Source organism: Callospermophilus lateralis (assembly GCF_048772815.1).
Source record: "Callospermophilus lateralis isolate mCalLat2 chromosome 5 unlocalized genomic scaffold, mCalLat2.hap1 SUPER_5_unloc_2, whole genome shotgun sequence".
Taxonomy (NCBI): domain Eukaryota; kingdom Metazoa; phylum Chordata; class Mammalia; order Rodentia; family Sciuridae; genus Callospermophilus; species Callospermophilus lateralis.
This window is the reverse complement of record NW_027510148.1, coordinates 1998649-2018678: the sequence shown is the minus strand read 5'-3', so window position 1 is coordinate 2018678 and position 20030 is coordinate 1998649. Positions and strand designations below refer to the sequence as shown.

The 20030-nt window shown below is 44.4% G+C and overlaps 1 pseudogene; it reads right to left on the bottom strand.

Moving 5' to 3' along the window:
• Positions 1-20030, bottom strand: part of LOC143639848 (E3 ubiquitin-protein ligase TRIM58-like) — a 305237-nt pseudogene that overhangs the window by 17015 nt on the left and 268192 nt on the right.

Below are 20030 nucleotides of genomic sequence, written 5' to 3'. Positions count from 1 at the left end.
GGCTCTTGCAGTAAGAACTCTAAGACCACCCTTGAGCCTGCTGCAAGAAGGAGGCTTTCTCTAGCCCCAGACAGGGCTCGCTGTCCCCTCTGAGACTCTGCTGAGATTCAGCTGGTAGATTTATAAAGGGTCTGGTTGGCAGAAGCTTTGGCACCAACTGTTGTTTAAAACTTGCCAGCATGCCACTTTTCAGTATTTACCTACAGTCCAGGAAGAATCAGGTAAATGCTGCCATTTATTGTGTAAACTTGTTCTAATATAACTAGACCAAGCACAGTCTCTGTGATGGACAGACTCTTCTCCCAATCACCTTGACTTTCAGGATTGTCATTGAATGGCAGGTAGGATATCTGTACGTAGGTCACAGGGGCCTAGAAGAAAGCTTCCCTGTTCTGCAAGGTTATGAATGCTATGTTCCTTGAGATGGACCAGGCTGGTTTCTCCCAGGGTTCATTCAAGGGATGGGAGAGAGAAGCTCCTCCCAGAGACCAGCACAAGGCTCTGTGCTGGTGTTGATGGAGGCTGATTCAGACTCAGGTTAGGTTTTCACTAGAAACCTTCCCTACTCTTCTACCCCAGCCCCACAGGAGTTCCTGGGGTGACTGTGTGCAGAGATGTGGGATGTAAGTGCTTCACCTTAGGCAGAGATGTGAGCAGATAAGGATATCCCAGGATGAGTGTGCAAGTCTGTGCCCATCTAGGGGTGCTGGGATTGTTGTCTCTGTTCAGCAAAGAGTTGGAGATCAGGACACAGGGATAGCAAGCAAGCAGCCGGTTTATTGCAATAGGAATAGAGATACAGAGAGAGATTTCTCCAAAGGGAAGGGGCCCCAGAGCTGGGAATCCAGTGGGGGAGGTTGGGCTGTTCTTTTTATGTGTTTAGAATTTCCTCCTTTTCTTTTCTCCTCCCCTGTCCACGCTCTCCTTACTATTGTTGAGTGGTGTCCTGTGTGTCCATGCATCTATTCTGTTTTTCTGTTGGATCCCTTGCTTAGGAGTACTAGTACGGAAATGTCTGTCTGATGGGTCCCCAGCTTGTGTCCACAAGCACTTTTGTCAACCAGAAAGTTGACTTCACCAGAAGACCCTCTCGAGACACGTTCCTTTATTCTGGCACTGCCCCTGGCCTCCTCACTGGCCGTCTCGCCCTGGCTGCCCACACCCTTCTACATATCACTCAAGAGTCAGATTCCAGTCAACCAGGGCACATTCTGTCTGGATGGAATGAGGTTCAGAACCCTGGGCCTAGAGCTGGGCTGATCATGTTCCCTCCACCTCCCTCAAGCTCCTCCTTGTTTCTGAAATAATTACAACATCTCTAGATGGAGACATGTTTCTGGGGGCTCTGCACAGGCCACGCTTAGATGCCCTGCTTGTCACCTGCCCTTCATCAGTGTGTTGGAAAGGAAAAGGGATGTCAGTGTCCTTTTATCAAAACACGAATCTGTGGGAAGACACTCTAGACGAATCTCAACCCCAGCATTCTGGCAGTCCTCTCCAGTGTCCTTGGGACACTGCCATCTGTCATTGCACACTGTAGGGTACTGGTTGAACAAAAATGTACCTCCATTCACCTGACAGCTTTCAGGCCAGAGGCTCACCTGTGACCTCCACAATGAACTGTGCTTCACTGTGGTGTGTAGAGCTTGTAAATGAACAACTGTAGTCCCCTCGATCTGAAGGGTGGATGGGGTGGATCCTCAGGGCCACCTGCCCTTGGTTGATCTGATCCTTGAGGAGCTCCGTCCTCCCGCGGTACTCTGGCTGTTGCTCTTCCAGGACAACCTGGGAATTCCTATAGTAATATACCAGGTCTGAGTTCTTGGTGTGGAACCACCTGATCTCCATGTCCTGGGCATCCGTGGAGGGGTTGAGGTGGCAGGAGAACACGGCCTCTGCTCCAACCTTGGCGATGACTGGTGAGCTTGGTCCCATCACGTCGAATTGCCCTGGAAATCATGAAGATAAAGCATCACAGCCCAGGGCTGTCAGGCGAGGCTGCAAGTGTCTGATGAGAGCAGTAGACCAGCTCCCTGAACACAGAGAGCTGTGCCAAGCTATTGAGCAGACCTAACACCAGGATGCCAGAGTACCATTGGTATAAAAAGTCATAGCCACACAGAGCCACTGTGCAAGGGTCAGATGAGCTAAATCAAGATTCAGGTGTTCCCCGTTTGCCTAGAGTTTGAAATCAAATTCATATAAATTACATTATTAAAGTCTCATAGAGCTCTGTCTGATAGGTCCCCAGCTTGTGGAGATAGAGATGCCCCAGAGCAGCATGAGCTGTGTCCTGGATCCACACCTAGGGGTGGCATTGCCAGGTCCCTGGAAATGAGGAAACTCTTTGAGGGAAATAGAGAAGCAGAAATATATGGAAAGACTTTACACTTTAAAAATCTCTATTTCCCATTGGCACGAACACAAGCAATGCAGCCTCTACTAGGTGGTGAGGAGAGGGCAGTTCTCAAGGATGGTTGCGCTCTGGAAGACCTCACAGTGGGAGTGTCCAGCCTTCTCTCCACAAAGACAACAACTGTGGGAGCTCTCCATTGCTTGCCAGTTAGACTTGACCACCGCATAGCGTGTGTGCACTTCCAGTGCTGTACGTGATAAAGACACAGATTTATCTATTGATTGAAATATATAAATATAATTCCTATGGCACTTTTCACAAAAATTTTAAAAAGTTATAAACATTCATGCAGAAGCACAAAAGACCATGATGGCTGAGTTGACAATCACAGCCAGAAGAGAAAAGTTGGAGCCATCCCACTTTTCTAACTGCAAAGCTGCATGGAAATGCAGGGTACAGCACAGGCAGGAGGGTGGACAGATGGATGGGCCTCTGGAACAGAACAGGGAGCCCAGAGACACCCACAAGCATGTGGTCAGGTGTCTCCACCAGGGCATAAAGAATGGGTGTCGTGGAAAGCAGTCCAAGAGGTGGAATTTGGAAGACTGGCCATCTGCCTGCAGAAGGGGATCTCATCCTTAGTCACACTTAGAAGTCTGCCGAAAACAGGTGAAAGTGTCAAACATCAGACCAAGGATGGAGTTTCCAAGAACTTTCAGAAAAAAAGCCACTAGACAGTGGTGTGACCAGTGATTTTTTTTTTTTTTTTTGGAAACCATAACAAAGCACAGGCAACAGAAACCAAAATAATGAAGTAGACTATACCCAACTAAAAAGCAAAGCAGTCAATGAAGGCCATGACAGGGCAGCCCAGGGGACAGGAGGAAACATGGCAAGCCTTGTGTTGGACAAGATTGATATTCAGATGCAGAAATGACGTGGCAATCAATACCACAAAACAAACTAATAAAAGTAGCCCAAAAGAAAACAGGAAAGGACATGCAAAGACATTTCCTTCAAGGACACATGTAAATGACCATGCAGCACCTGTAAGGTGATCCATGCCAGGAACCTCCAAGGAAATGCAACAAAGCCACAGTGGACTATCCATTCCACCCAAGGCGTGGCTGTCAGCCAAAGAACAAAGGAGAAGTGCTGGCAAAGGTGAGGAGCAGAGAGGCCTGGCCCCTGCTGCTGGGAATGGGCACAGTCCCAGCACTGAGGGCAACAGCTTGGAGCTGGGCTGTGCATTCTACCTAGAAATGCCCCCTGCTCCAGTCCTCTTACCTCAGGACACACACGTGAAAGAGGAGAACTCTGAGCAGAAAGAGGAACCCGCATTCTCACGCACATTGCTATGTCCCTCACCACGGTGCAGACAGAGATGTCTGCTGCCCAATGAAGGACTGCAGGAAACGTGGTTACACCTCAGAGCTGTGTGTTCAGCTTCCAGAACAAGGACACCGTGCCATTATGACCACAGGCACACTCCTGAGGACACTGTGCCAAGTGGAGCGGCTGACACAGGCAGACCCACACCGCATGAGAGCATGGTGTGACGAGGAGCTGGGGAAGAGCAAGTCAGGGACTGAAGGATCGATGGGATCTCTGTCCTGTGAGATCAACAATCTGAGATCTAATGGCTAACAGTGCTGTACAGTACCTAGAGGCTTGCTAAGGGGAAGGTCTTGTGCTAAGCATCCTCAAAACACACACACACACACACACACACACACACACACACACACACAGGGTGATAATAATAACAAAAGCAAGATGGTAGGAGGAGACACTGGAGGAAGGTCGAGATTAGTTCCTTGATGGTAAGACAATGTCACAGGTGTATGCTAATTCCCAAACTCCTCCACATGTGTCCTTTAAAATGCATGCAACTTTAAAAATGTTTGTCATGGGGCTGGGGATGTGGCTCAAGTGGTAGCGCGCTAGCCTGGCATGCACGCGGCACTGGGTTCGATCCTCAGCACCACATAAAATAAAGATGTTGTGTCTGCCAAAAACTAAAAAATAAATATTAAAAAAATTATCTTCCTCTCTCTCTTAAAAAAATGTTTGTCATACCTCAATGCTATCTTCCAAAAAATCTGAATAACTGAAGAAAATAAAGATAAGAAACAGGGATCAAAATGGTCACCAAGCCTTCCTATAGGCAGCTCCAAGCACATCATACTTTTCTACCATCATGTCATTCAAGAGTTCTGTGATCTAAGACGTCTTCAACAGGCTTGTGTGTTTATTTTCTAGTCTTCAAGCCCCTTAGTATTTGAAAAATAAGCCTGGGCATCCAAAGGAGTTGGAAAACAGTACTGACCCTCACAAATAGGTTTACATCAGTGCTATCAGAACCAGATGCAGCAGAGGAAATAGCTGAGCTCTCCTGCAAAACAGTTCACATCATTGCAGAATAGTCCAATGTTCCTTCTCTGATGAGGAAAGTACCCTCTATAAAGTAGATCAATTCCTAATATCCTGTGAGTGGCAACTGAGTAGAATGTCAGTGGTGGGAGATGAAGGGATCAAAGGACATTCATCCCATGCTGAAAGATTTCCAGGGACCAGGACAGCTGAAGAGTTTTTCTCTGGCTGAGGGAAAAGCCACTGCCCCTGGGTAAGCAGATGTATCCTAGACACGAACTCCTCCTGTGCACCCTGGGTGACAGCAGAGGCAGATGCACCCTTCATCTGGGTCTCCAGGGGTGTCACTCTGGGTGGCCCTTCCTCCTATCTCCTTTCTTGCAGACAAATCCAGGCTTCAGTGGGTGGCTGGAGAAACAGGGTAGAAGCAAATACCACTTTCCTAGAGCTCCCAGCCCCCGGCCATGTCCCTGAAAGTCATGGGGAACCAGAGATGGGAACAGGGAAGGCTGTTGCAGGCCCTTCAGGGAGGGCAGCATATTTCCAGAGTGGGATCTCTCCTGGGGTCTGAGACCTGGAGCCCAAGTAGGAGCACTGCATCCCCCAGGCAGTGTTCTGGGGCCACTTGCCTTCTCATTCTTTTCCAAGCTACTCTGCACAGAAAGTTCAGACAAGTTGGACAGAAGGAAGGAAGCCTGCAAGGCCTGGAGCAGCGGGGGTGGGTGGGGGGGAGCAGGCCTTTCATGGAGAAGCTGCACTGTGCTGAAAGTTAACTGAGCCCCTGAGAGCTCCCAGGCCTGGAGACTAAGGTGATGGGACCAGGAGGCCTGCTCAGCACACACAGGCAGAGGCATTGCCCGGGAGCCTTGGGGGTTCCTCACTCAGCATGCAGAGGCCCTTCTAGGGCCTGAGATGCCTGAGATGCCAGTATTTGTAATCTCTCCTATGAACTGCCCACCACACTGCACCAAAATAGGGGGCTCGTGTTTCAGAATTCAGAGGCCATCTTAAATCTTCGCCAAACTGTATTCTGAATTTGATGACATAATAGAAGAATTCCTAGAGTTGGAGCTTCAAAACGCACCACTTCTGCATGCCTGTTAAGGGACCATAGCAAGATGTGACTCAGCCAAAAAAAGAGGAAAAACCAAGAGGAAGACAGCAGATGGGATTCCACACAGGAGGAGGGTGAGAGGGCGGGGGAGAGTTCCATGAATTCCCAGAACCAGTAATGTGAGGAACTGGAAAGCATATCTTGGAAAATTAAGTCGTTGACAGACATTGAAAGAACTGCTGGGAATATGCAAATGAGAAAACCAGGACAGGTGCCAGCTCAGTGAACTGAAGAGTCCCCCTGACTGCCTATGGGGTCAGCACCTCCCAGCAGCAGTGAAAGGCAGGAGGTGGCCAGGATGACCTCCGAACTTAGGGCTGGTCTGACCTGACCTTGGGATGAACTTCCACTGAAGGTGGATGAGGGAGGGAAGCAGAAGGAGAGGACGTGGGGTTCACAATGTGACAGGGAAGGTCAGAAGCCACAGCCCACAGTCAACAGAGAGGATTGAGGAGGATCAGGGGGAGGAATTCTGACCTTGGCCTAAAGCTTCCAGTACTGTGTGCTTTTAAAACATTGATCACCGAAAAGCAATCCTCAGAATGAAAGCCCTGCTGTGCAGTTAGTGTGAGCAGGCACCTGCAGACCTTTGGAGTCAGGAAATAAACTGGATTCCTTATCCCCATGGGAAGATCATGAGCAAATTCATGGGAACAGCAGGTTTCCCCAGGTGTCCTCCAGTGGATGCAGGTGAATCTTAATTATAGACAAGGTGCATTTGGTGAATTATCAATTTCTAAAGGTCTCATGTATAAAGTGAGACAAATGTCACAGGGCACTGATAATTCATAAACAGTCATTCAAAATTTTTAGGGCACCAAAATGTAATTCTGCTGTTATTAGATCTTATTATTAGGTGGTACAAAAAGGAATATAATAACATAATATATATGCATAATGTTCATCTCCTCCATAGATTTTCTAACATTCTGAGCATATATTTTGGTAATTTGTTCCTATTTATTTTGTCTGTGTCTCTGTGAGTATATTCACTCACTTTTTAGGACAAGTCCTAAAGAGATTTTACTAGGAAAAGTATTTATACATATTACAAGTCTTTGTATAAATTTTTTTTTTCTTTTGTACTGGGGACTGAACCCAGGGGCACTGAGCAACATCTGAGTCCTTTTTATTTATTTGAAGTTGCTGAGGCTGGCTCCAACCTCCAACCTCCTGCCTTGGTCTCTCAGTTCCTGGGATTGCAGGCATGGCATGCGTCTTTCTCCTTAATGCTAGAATGTTTCACAATTTGAACTAATTGAAAAAAAAAAATGATCTCCAACCAAGACTGGAATATTTTCTTTTACTTAGTGAAATTCTACTAATGTTGGAAATACTGTCATGTGATAACACTTAAACTGAGCAGTTTTAAGATGAAAGAGAAATTCATAGATTTAGTAGTTTTTTAAAAAAATAATAAATATATTCCTATTGCAATGTCCCATTTGCTTTCTAGTGTTTTAGTAGAAAATATTTTCTGAGGTAGAAGGTTGAGCTACTATTTTAGAGTCTAATATTGTCTGTTTTATTGTTTGTATTGTTAAACAAGACATTTCTCAATAATATCATTGAGATGTACAGACGTTTCACACCCACACTGATATCTTTCATTTATGGGAACGCATGCTGGTGTCAAGCAATATGTTGTTTGGCCTGTGTGTGTGTGTCTTCTCTTGGATCAGTTTCCATATTGGAAACATTTAATCATAACAGCTCAAACCCAAGCACTTATCAAACAGGAGACCAGCTCTGTGGGCAACAGGGGAACAATGCAGGGCCCCTGCTGTGCTCCCTCCTTTTCAGCCAGGATCAAACACAGCAGGGATAAAATGAGAAATGAATTCCTAAAAAAGGAGGAAACTAAAGACTCTGACAAGGGCCTGCATTAGGTGGGGGCAGCAGGGCCCTGGGGTCCCAGAGCTTGTCCCCAGGATTGTTGGCCTCGTGCCTTTGCATATACCTTGATTCTCATCACCTTTCCCCACAACACATGTAAAACACTAGAACTTCAAGACAGATGCCAGCTCAGTGTGTTAGAGGATGCACTATGTGTTGCACACACTGGGGCTCCCTCCTTCCCAAACACACAGGGCCAAACACAACAGGGAATAACAGGAGAGGTCAAAGCATAACAAAGGCTGAACACAGAGACTCTGACAAGGGCCTGCACTATGGGAACTGAGCTCTCAACCCAGGTTTGTCAGCAGGCGGCCACTGTCCCCAGGAGCACCTGCACTCAGGGCTCAGCTCTAGAGAAGGTGCAAACAAACTTGAGCACATCACGGAAACTACCTAAGACACAGCTTCTACAGCACCTCCATTAAAAACCAGCTTTAGATGACTGGATCATTTGATCCTCACAAAGGAAAGAGAAAAGCACAGTTGTCAACAGACTGAATTCAGAAGCACCTGGGCTTCAGCTCCAGCAAAGGGGCATGAGCTGTGCTCAGGGACACCTGAGGAGGAGGGGCCCCTGACCCAGGCACCAAGGAAAGGAAAGGGCAGCTGTGCCCTTTGTCACTCACCTGCGCCTGGCCAGGGAAGCAGGAGGCAGAGCAGGAGGGACCTGAGGCTCTTGCTCCAGGGCTGCATCCTGGGGGGTCTCAGTCCTCTGTCCTCCTAGGGGTTGTCCTGGGTCAAGTCCTTCCTCTGGTTCACTGCAGTTCACGCTCTTCCTGAAACACTTTGAACAGGATCCCTGGACAGAAAACTGGTTGTAAGAAACCCACAGCAGGGCATGTGGAAGCAGGGGAGGGGCCACTTGCTGCACCTTTACAGCCTCAAAGTCCAATAGCCAAAGAAGGAGTTCAATGCAGGGTCAGCCACCACAGGGTGACACCAGCCTCTAGGACACAAGGAGAGCTCCAACCCACATTCTCCTAATTTTAGATTCCAGACTTGGTTTTCTGAGTAGAGTCAACCCTGTTCATTCACTCTTAAGTGATGGTCACATTATCACACTAGTTGTCACTAGAAAAAGACAATATAAAACCATACCAGGCTTATTAGAGTGGAAAAAGGAAAACCAACAGGTTCCATGAGTGATCTGAGAAGATGGCCTTCCTGTGCACTGTGGGAGGTGGGGGGACACAGAAATCTAGCCCTACTGGAAAATGGTGGCTTCCTGTCATCAGTCACCTGCTGTGTGACCCAGGCAGAGAAATGACTCCTGTCCACATGAAAATGTGTGTGCACACAATCCAATTTTATTCATAGGAGACAAAATTTAGAAACAAGTCCAACATTCTCCAAGTAGTGGGGAAAAGGCATGAGGTATCACTCTGGGGCAAACAGAAGGGAATATTCATTCACAGAGGAAGGTACATCAGCAGGGTCTGTGCTGGGAGGAGCCAGGCTGCAGAGGCTGCATGCTGGAGGCACTCCCATGGCGCTCTAAGAATGCAACAGCAGAGCCAGCCCTGGGGTTAGGGTTCCCAGAGTTCAGTTCCTGAGGAGAGGGCAGAGGAAGGGCTGAGTCACCAGGGATAGCACTGGAGCTCCCTGGGGGAGAGGAGCAGTTTTACATCCTGATGGGGGTGGGTCTGCAAATCCATGTGCATGTCAAGGTTCAGACTTGGGCCTTGCTGATGCCTCTTTATTTGTAAAAAGATTCTTAATGCAAAGGACAAAATAAAAAGCTTGAAGCAAAACAAGCAAACAACAACAACAAAAGGATATTTAGAATCAGGAGAATCTGCCTTTCTTCTCTGATTACTTCAGCACCCATGAAGGTTCTGGCCCCAACATATTTAGGGTTCTTGCAAGAACAAGATTCTTTATGATGAGACACAACACTGAGCCTGGGTAGATGAAAAGAAGAAGTCTTACTTACAGTTTGAAGAAGAGCAGGCTCCCAGGCAGGGCCACTGAGGGAGATAGGCTAGGCTCTGGGAAGCATCTGAAGCAGGGTTGATGGGCTGGTACTGGCCAGGGTTCTCTGCACCCTGTGGATTGGCTGATTTAAATAATTCTCCAGGCCCTGGCCACAGGGCTGCCCCTCCTTGTGGTTTTTGTCTCAGAGTGATAGGCAGGTACATGGAGGCCCTGAGTGAGAGTTTGATAAGGAAAGGAGTTGGGGTGTGGACTTAATAGGCTGCTCAAGGAGAGGAAGCCATGGGCCTCTAGCTAGAGCCTCCAACTGGTACAGACAGCAGATGCTTTTATTTTTATTTTGTTTTTTTAGTTGAATATGTTTATTATAAAGCAGGTAAAAGCCCCTTTTTCAACAGGGTAAGATAATAGGAGGGTTTTTCGTTTGTACCAGGGGTTAAACCCAGGCACTTTACCACTGATCCAAATCCCCAACCACATTTTAAATTTTATGTAGAGATAAGGTCTCTATGAGTTGCTTCTGGCAATTCACAATCTTCTTCCTCAGCCTATTGAGCACTGGGATTTCAAGGTGTGCATCACCAAGTCCATCAGTTTTAGTTTTAAAAATAATTTTATAGAGAACAATTTAGTAGTATTGTCGTAGAATTCAAGTGCCATGCACATTTTGACCCAAATCTTGACCCTTCAGAAATCTATCTTGTGATGATCCACAATATGAAAACTTTTTTACTAAAGCAATTTCTCTCTAGGCTTTTAGCCTAAAGAAGGAATTAGACAAGTACCCAGACATGTACAGAAGATTCCCATTATAATATTATTTGTCAATGAAAATAACTGGAAATTGGGTATGTCAAATATCCTTTAAATATTTATTTTAATAAATTCTTATTTAGTCATCAATGGGACACTTTTAGACATTAAAATAATGTTATATAACTGTATTTTGAAATAGTTAAGTATAACTGTGTAAACAAATCCATAATATGTCATTAAAGAAAGTTAAATATATATATATATATATATACATATATATATACATATATATACATATATATATATATATATGATACTCTTTCCTTTTTTTAAGTAAATAAGAAGCAAGTGATATGGTATGATTTCATGGGTATGCACAATAGAAAAATAACTATAAATGTAAAAGACAATTGTTCATAGTAATTTTCTCAGGCTAGTGGAATTTCTAAATTATTTTTGGTATTAATTTATTGCTGCATGGAAGATACATTCATTTTACAATCACAGTTAAACTAATGAATAATTTCCTTTTGGTAAAAATGCTTCTTAAGTAGATTTTCCCAATTCTCTTACATATATATTTTAACTTCAACTACACCTTTCAATGAGAACTTTCTGCTAATTACAGGGTGTTTCACTTTGGTGAAAGAGGAAAAAAGTGTTATTGTTGTTGTTTTACTTGTTGATTTTTATCATTCTTTTAACATGTTCTTGAACTCATTAATACTTTTAAACATTTTTATTTTTTTCTCTACTCAGAATTTTTGTGAAGTTGTGACTTATCAGGCTTAATTTGCAAGCTAGATTTTGTTTAAATTTACTACTTAGGCAATTTATAGGTGGATTCATATCACTAATTTTAATGACCCTTCATTTCATACCATGGATATAATCTCTGAGTAAGAGGTAAGCCACCAACTCAACAACAGATGACCAGACTGGCACTCTGACAGGTCATCTGTGCTAAGTGGGATCTTGATTTCTTAAAAACATTTCCAGTAGGAGCATCGTCATTGACTTAGGTCATCGTCTGGCTGGTTTATGGGTTCTGTCTTGGCACATCAGTCCAGTCTGATGGGATCATCGTGAATGTTTCCCTCAAATGCCTGGCTTTCTGGTGAGAAACTCTCCACCAAGTTGGTCTTAGAAATGCTGGCATCTCCTGCATGTAATTTGTCTCTCTCTGCCTCCAACAAGTGGGCATTCTGTTTCCTGGGCTTCCTGGCTTCCCCTTTATGCTGTGACTAAGGGAGGTGCAGCAGGCACACATGCAGATGGAGCAGCTTCCTGCATGCCATTTATAGACCTCTCCTGTTGGGCTTTCATTTGTTCATAGAAATTTTCATGTATTGGTTCTGGATTATATTATACTGAAGACATAAGTTGGTGTGCCTTCAGTATAATTTTCCTCAACCCTGGGAATGCAGTTCTTGGAGTATCTGTGCATTTTATCTTGTTGTCGCTTTTTTACATAGTGGAAGATATTGAAGTTTAATAAAGTAACCAGGGCCAATCCAAGGAAGAAAGGAATCCCCGAGATAAAAAAAAAAAAGCGCGTCCAGAGTTTCTTGAAAGGCATGCTGTACAATATCCCTGAGCAGGAAAGAATGGATTCTTCAGGCAGAAGCCATGTTAGTGTTGCTTCTTGGTGTCTAGACACTGGTTCTGAATGTGGTTACTTGAGGCATTTGAGTGGTATTCATAGCAGAGGAGCCTTTTAGAGAGTGGTATTCATAGCAGAGGAGCCTTTTAGAGAGTCGGCTACTAGGTGCCCCAAGTAGCAAAGGAAACGTTGGTCATGAGAAATGTGAAAGTGAGAATAAGAGGAAGGGGCTGGAGGAAAGGGTCTCTGTGGGCCAGCTGCAGCCCAGTGCCCTCACTTCCATAGTAATGTGCAAGAAAACACACCTGAAGCTCTGGGGTCTCCAATGATATCTTGGTAGACTTAGAAACTTTGCTTATACTGTTTTTTTTTTTTTTTTTTTTTTTTTTTTTTTAATAACAGTGATATCATGGTGTATTCTTTTGGTCAATATGGTAGATGTGGTAACTTAGTTGTTTTGTTACACACATATGAAGTGCAGTGGTATTCATGTCATTAAGGAGAAGGTGACTGTGTTCATGGTTGGAGGAACAGGAGAAGAGATCATGGGGGAGATCTGGAGGAATGCAGGGAAAAGAACACATGATGGAACCAAAGGACCCAATCTTAGAGGGCTGGGTAGTGGAGGGCTTGCCCAGGGTGAAGAGAGGGAGCATGCTGCAGACAGATTTTAATTCATAGGACCTTCCCTGCCCTCTGGTGTTCTTGGATGCTGTCACTCTCTGTTTCATGAAGTGCAGCATCTGGGCTGAGGGTGGGGCTTCTGCACCAACCTGGGGTCACCTGCTCACTGGCCAATTAGTCCTTGGCTTTTCACCTGCCTAATGGTTGAACTGGGAAGGTCCACCAATGAGTGTTCAGACTGCAGGGATAACTGATGAAGGTTGGTGGCATGTGGCTCTCAGCACTCATGTGGATTTGGGGAAATGATGGCTACTTGGAGGGTTCGGGCCTCCTGGCTGTCAATCAAAGCACCCAGATGAGGAGTAATAAGGTGGAATGTGAGCAGAGGGGTGTGCAGCTGCCCTTGTCATGCATTGCTGCCTGACTTCCACCAGAATCACCATTTGTGGGAGGTTAGGGTTGGATTCTGGGATATGGAATTGAACTCCTTGTTGTCTGCAATGTAAATTGGTATTTTCTCAGTGGATTTTCCGTCTCCTGACTTGGTGACCCACATTGTCTGTGGAAATGCCCCAGGAAAACTAATTTAAATTCCATGGAGAGATCAGAGAAAGGGCCAGATAAGATACCCACCACTTATAACTAAATACCGAGAAAGGTTTTTAAGTGGTGACACCATAGGCTCAAATGGACCCCACTAGGAGGGTGGGGACCTGGCTTATGGGTAAGGCTGTGAGGAATATGGACCAGGAGAGTGTGAGCCTGTGGACTGGCCTCCTCAGGAGAGGCAGACAGGAAGGAATATAGAAGGGACAGGGGGTACATTTCAGGTCTACAGGGAGAGAGTTCATGTACACACCAAGGCCTCACAGGAAAGCCTAGGAAAGGGAGATGGGAAGGAATTTGAAAGCCTAGTTGAGGTGAGAGTCAACCAGGAGCTTGTTATAAGGGAGGTGCTGACCAGGGGTGAGACAGACACCCAGTTAGGGCTGCACTTGTCCTTATGTAGCCCACACATTCTTCCAGCTGTTTGAGACCCAGCAGGGGAATGGAGGTACTGCTGAGTGGTGTTTGTAAGGGCTCAGGACTGTGTGATTGGAGAAGCAAGACATGTGTCTTAGGAATTGTCAGTAATGTCCACAAATCTGAAGGGCAGGGAGTGTCCTGCAAAGCTTGACCTTGTGTTCTTGGTATCTGCAGAAACATGGAAGACCTTGGGTTATACTTTGACACTCTGAGAGGAAAAAGATTCCCAGAGCACACTGTCCTAAAGCAGAAGGCCCTTAAGAAACAGCTCAACATGAATGTGATTACAGGGACAGTTGTTGACCAGGAGATCCAGTGCTCATATATCTGTAAAAGCATGGATAAATGTGGTGGCCTTAGCAACTCATCCTTCATCAAGGGCATCCTGGGTACAGGGTGAAAGGGAGCAGATTCCCAACCTTCGCCACTTCAGATGTGTGGCAGTGTCACACACACAGCCTGCGCTTTCTCTTTGACAGTCATTCCTTTCCTACAGAGGGGCTCCCTGGGTGGGGCGAGGGGTTAGGAGAGGTGACCTGATCCAGCATCATGGTATCCTTCTCGACATAAAACAGGGAGGATCACTCATTCCGCAGGACAGGAGGCCCGTGGTTGATCCGCTTTGTAATCAGGTGTCTCGGGTGGGCTGAGACTATGAGCCTATGTTTCTATGAACCAAAGCATGATGGGTGGCTGAGTACTGAGGGGCCTCAAGTAAGTGTGTGTGGCGGCCGAGGAGGTGGACTATCTGGAGATGCCTGCTGTGGAGACAGCACTGACTAGGATACATTAGTGAGATCCATGAGAGCAAAGTATTTGCTGGTTGCCGCTGGACTTCATAATGTAATATAATTAATCACTGACCTTTTGCAGATTTCAGGCAATTGTTGGCTCTTACCAAGGTGCAGTGAGAATAGTCCCCTGCTCATTAATCAGGTATTATGTACAATGAATTTTAGTTCTTAAAGTCCCAGTCCTAACTTACAAGGACGGATCAGCTACTTTAACTGGGGTCTGCTAGATCTCAAGGTCAAGCTAGGTTGCGAGTACCCAGGACCTGGTTTAGTTTTCATGTATTATTACTGCATTGGAGCAGCTGAGCCCACAGTAGGCTATTGTAGGGCTATTCCCTAACTGTGGGAAGCTGCAGGGTTGCAGGTACAGTAAGACGAACCCATTTCCCTTCACGCCTCTCTCGGCTGTTTCTCTAGGATTATTAGAGCTCTGTGTTCAGTTCAGCAGGGTCTGCAAGTACAACCACCATTTCAACCCCAGTACTAATTCTGACCATGAAACTCCATGAACTACTCATTTTAACAAATGCTGATCTCAGTTCTGAACCTACATTACAGAGCACAAAGGCTACCAGGGTCCTTTTATTTCTTTGCTTTACAAATTCTTTTAATAACTTTTAAATATTCTGCTGGGACAAGTTAGGAACTGCTAATTTCTGTAGGTATGTGTTTACTCCCCTGTATTTTGGGCTCCTTTGTTGTTATGATCTAGCTGCCCCATCTCTGGCTTTGGGGTTCAGTGTGCACATGATGACTCTGTGTGCCCTCTGGGTGACTATAGGAAGGAGAGCATTGTAAGAAGGGTGGCCTTTCCTTCATTGGATTCAATACAGTTTAATGGTGGCTCAGAACTAGGTGACAGATGGACAAAAGGGAAACTATTGTCATTTACAGCTGCAAAGCAGAGAAGGCTGCCGGGAAGGTCTGCTGGGAAGGGGGTCGCTGCCAGGAAGGGAGCAGGGACAGGAGGAAAGGGCTACTTACTGCAGATGAGCTTAGTTGGATTTCCTGGGCTCCCAGGCAGAGGGCTATCGCTGGTTGTCTGCTGCCTGGCCCTGAAACAACAAGGGCTCATACAGTGGCCAGGAGTCCGTCTTAGAAAAGGTGATCCTATCCAAACTGTCTTTTCTTCATCCTTAGAGTTTTAATTAAAATACATTAATTGAATTAATTGTAAAAACATATTAATCATATCCTTTAAAAACTTATCGTGAAAATTTTGTTTTAATGAATAAAGCACCCTGGAATGGAAAAATTCCTTTATGATTTTCAGGTTTTTCATTTTAAATTCTAATTCATGATATCATTTTGAGACCTTTGAAACAGGACATTCATGTGAATATCCTGAGAACATTTATTTTTTCTGTAATTTTTTATACTCAAAATGTAATGAGTATATAAAATAAATGTGTTTGTGTTGATTGGTTAACTTCAGAAATATCTACCTATGTGTGTGTTTAGTCACTGACTGCCTTAAACGTCTCTCAATTTAGACCACTACATTTTCTGCCATCTGGATCTGGGATTATTCTGGACACCACAATTGCTGAGCTCACTCTGCAGATTGTATCACATTCTGGAATGGGAAGCTGCTCATTGCAGGGAATGTCGGCTGCGATTCCATATTACCAGGTCGGTGCAGGCAGAGGTCTCTCTCCCCATAATCGTGAGGAGCAGAGCAATAAGCCAATTCCCACACCAGTTTCCCACACAGTTCCCTGTGGCCTATTCCAGAACTCAAGCCTTCAAGACAGGGCAGCTGCAGAGATCATCTCAGGGCCAAGCTGGCTCCCTCTTCTCTTAGCAGCATGCCTGCTTGCAGGGTGGACAGCAGGCAGCAGGGCGGCCAGGGAGCAGCCAGTCTGCACAGGGGACCAGACAGTTTCCCCAGCCAGCACATCAGAAGCCTTCCGGTCTCCGCATAGAAGATGGTTTAGTACGATTCAATTTTCTTTTATTCTGGCTGTTGACCAGACTCTCAGTCAGGAAAGAGTTGGCCTGAGAGAATATTCTGATTGAATTGACCTAATTAGAAAAGGTGGTTAATGTTAATCTAAACATCTCGGCAATGTTTCTCTTCAGTGCCGGCTACAGGGAAATAAAATGGTCATTTTGAGCACATTTTCTAGAACATAGGCACAGAGAGGATTTATATCAAAGGCTTGATTTTTATTTCAGAATTTGGGCTCAAGGATATGCCATATTTTGAAACAATTAATTATACAACTTCAATGTAATGGATAAAATGGGGTCAACTACACTGAAATCAAGGAACAACTATTTGAAAATATTAAAGTTTTTTTTTCAGTTTTTTTATGAGCCAGAAGTTTAAAAGAAAGAAAGAAAAATAACAGAGAGATAAATAAGATATTTCTAATTTACCACTTCATTGTAATATTTAATATGGAAATTATGAGCTATAGTATCATTGATCAATACAAATTAGAGTTGAGTCTATGACTATGAGCTTATAATTACACACACACACACATACACACACATATATATGCATTTTGGGTACCTTAGAAAAATGTTTTTGACATTCTTAATATTGTGAGCAGAAACAATTATAAAATGAGAAATACATCACTTTATAAAATGAGAAATACATCTCTTCACCCTCTGGTAAGTCCTGAAGATACGCTCTTCGGGTGGTTGGTTTTAAGAGTGCCCAGGGCCTGTGGAGTTCTTGGGGAGACAGGACACTTGTGCTTGGAAGAAAAGTTTGTTTATGCAATTATCAGGTAATCCAACTGGATTGCACTGGGCTTAACTGGCTTTATTTCCTAACCAGGAAGAAGAGGCAGCACCCTTTGGTGTGAATGGCTAGAGTAAGTTAGAAAAGTCAACATTTCACTAATCCTTCATAATTCAACCATGCTTCTGCAAGAGGAAGTAGGCTGTATCCACTTAGCTGCCTGACTGATTGTTGTGCTTTCATAAAATAGGCTAACTCAGGAGCAAACCACCATGTACAAGTGTTTAAGTATAATTATCAGAGGTCTACATTATCAAGCCATGCAATCAGATCATATTTTACTTTGAACTTAGTCACAATTAATTCAATTAGTATTTATCACAAGATCTATTTCAGATGAACCTAAATATTAAATAGGTGGGTGAGAGTATGAACAGGTGTGTGTGAGGGGTCAGCATGGAACAATACACCTCCCTCTGTGCAGAACTAGCACATAGAGGTATGTGTGGACATACCTATGTTATACATGTGTGCAAACACTCACATGCAGATAGTATATATATAAATGTATTGACTCTTAATTTTTATAACACATAACAAGTAAGCAAAAACTTCATTTGAACATATATTTTCTAAAAATAGATGCTAGAATTTAGTTTCTTAAGCAAGCATGAATTTTTTAAACAAGTGTGAGATATTTTATTGGATCCTAAGTTATTGAACTCTTCCACCACTGATAGTCACAAGAGTTACTTTCAGCTGTTCCTTATTGTAGACTAAATTGCCTTAAGTTCACCATGTGCACCTGTTGGTATTCATGTGAAAATTTTTATACCAGCATTGTGCATTTATTCTTTTTATGCCTACATATTAGAGGTTTAATCAGCCTCTAAAATTTGTAGCCAATATGACATGAGTTTTGTATTGTGATATAATCATCAACCCTCAACAGTCTTGATATTGGTTCAACTAAAAAGGATCTGATATTGTGCAGTAAGAAGTTAAAATTTATAGAGAAGTGATGATAATAATGAGGACTTACACATTATGAGTCCTAGTTGTTACACATTTCTTACATTAATAAACACAATCTTTTCTTCACTAAGAGCAAATACATAAGAACATTTTGAAGCCATTCTGTAATAATTAAAATCTGTAGGATTTCCATGTGGACTAGTGTCCCTGCATTCTCACAGACTGATGGCTTCACAGGAATGGTGTCCATCCAAGGAAATGAGAGCCCAGAAGCCTCTTTCTAGGCCTCAGGGTCACCTTTTATACATGCTATCTTAACTTGTTTAATCAGTCCAGAATCTTGTGTTTTAACATACATCTTAAAAATATGGTAATCAAGGTACTGGGAATCCAGGTAACACCCTGGATGTCAGAAGCCAGCCATTAGAGTGCCTCTTTGCAACGGCAGGGGAAAGCGATAAGGATGCAGTGCAGACTCTGTGGCTAGCTGAATTCAAACAAAATTAAAGAGAAATAAGAGCTCCCACCTGGACGGAGCCAGCTTTGCTCCCGTGCTTGCTGCCCCGTGTTGATGCTGGCTGACATGGTGAATGTGACAGGAGAAGCTAAAGAGACAGAGCACCTCACCTGGGCACAGCCTCCTGCAGCAAGACGAAAGCACTAGACCCAGGAGCTTCACACACCAAACAGTCTCAAATGTCCCCCAGCACTCAGCAATGTGGTAAGATACGTTTACAAACACCAGGACAGGAAATCACAGGTGGAAGTGACCTGACTGGTGCAGCCTGGAGTCTGTCTGTCTGGGCAATATTTGGCAGCCTTCTGCCTGGGATTGGCTGAGGCTCAGTTGCTTAGCTATAAGGGTAGACTCTCATTAGTAGGGTACACTTGGCTAGCACCTGAAGCCTGGTTTAGTTCTCCACATAGAAGGTCCTTTGGACCATCTCATCATTCACATACAGGGGCTATCACAGGTCCATTCACTCCAATTCAACATGTCCCTGCTTTTGGTCAAACCCTCCAATCTTGATGGATTGATCAAAACTCTGAACATAGGCAGTGATACCATCTTCTGCCACCATCACAATATGTGCTCTGTGCCATTGTATACTACATACATGTAACTTGCTTTTGACTTTAACAGAGGCTTTCAGGTATGGGTGTGCCTGGAGTCTCAGAGGAGATCTTGGATTAGGTCTTTGTGCAACACTGGAGCTGTTAAAACTATGGGACTCATGGATATGGACTAAATGCATTTTGCATTGTGAGATGAAAATGAGCTTTTGGAGCCAGGCGCAGTGGCGCATGCCTATAATCCCAGCAGTTCAGGAGGCGGAGGCAGGAAGATTATGAGTTCAGCAATTCAGTGCTAAGCAATGCAGTGAGACCCTGTCTATAATAAAATACAAAATAGGGCTAAAGATGTTAGTCAGTGGTCAAGTGCCCCTGAGTTCAATCCCTGGTACTCCCCTCCTCAAAAAATAAAAAAAAAAATTGAGCTTTTGGGGGCCAGGGCAGAATGTTCTAGTTTAAATATGAAGTGTCCTCCAAGAGCTTCTTTGTGAATGTAGGAATATTTCACAAATGGAGTGATTAGATTGAGAGTGTAACCTAATCATTTCATGTTGGTTGGAATAAACTCACTGGGTGGTCATTGTAGACTTTGCATGATGAGAGGAGGCAGGGCACTGGGTCATGCCTGATAGGGTTAATTTCCCTGTACTTTTTGTACCTCTCTGCTTCCTGGCAGCCACTAGTGAAAATAGCAGTAATATCAGAGCAGGTCACAAAGAGAGCTTCTGCCCTAACTGCTTACTGCACGCAGCAAAGAAAAACCTTGGCAGGCAGAAGGTTCTGACAGACCCAGACAGTGCCTGGTT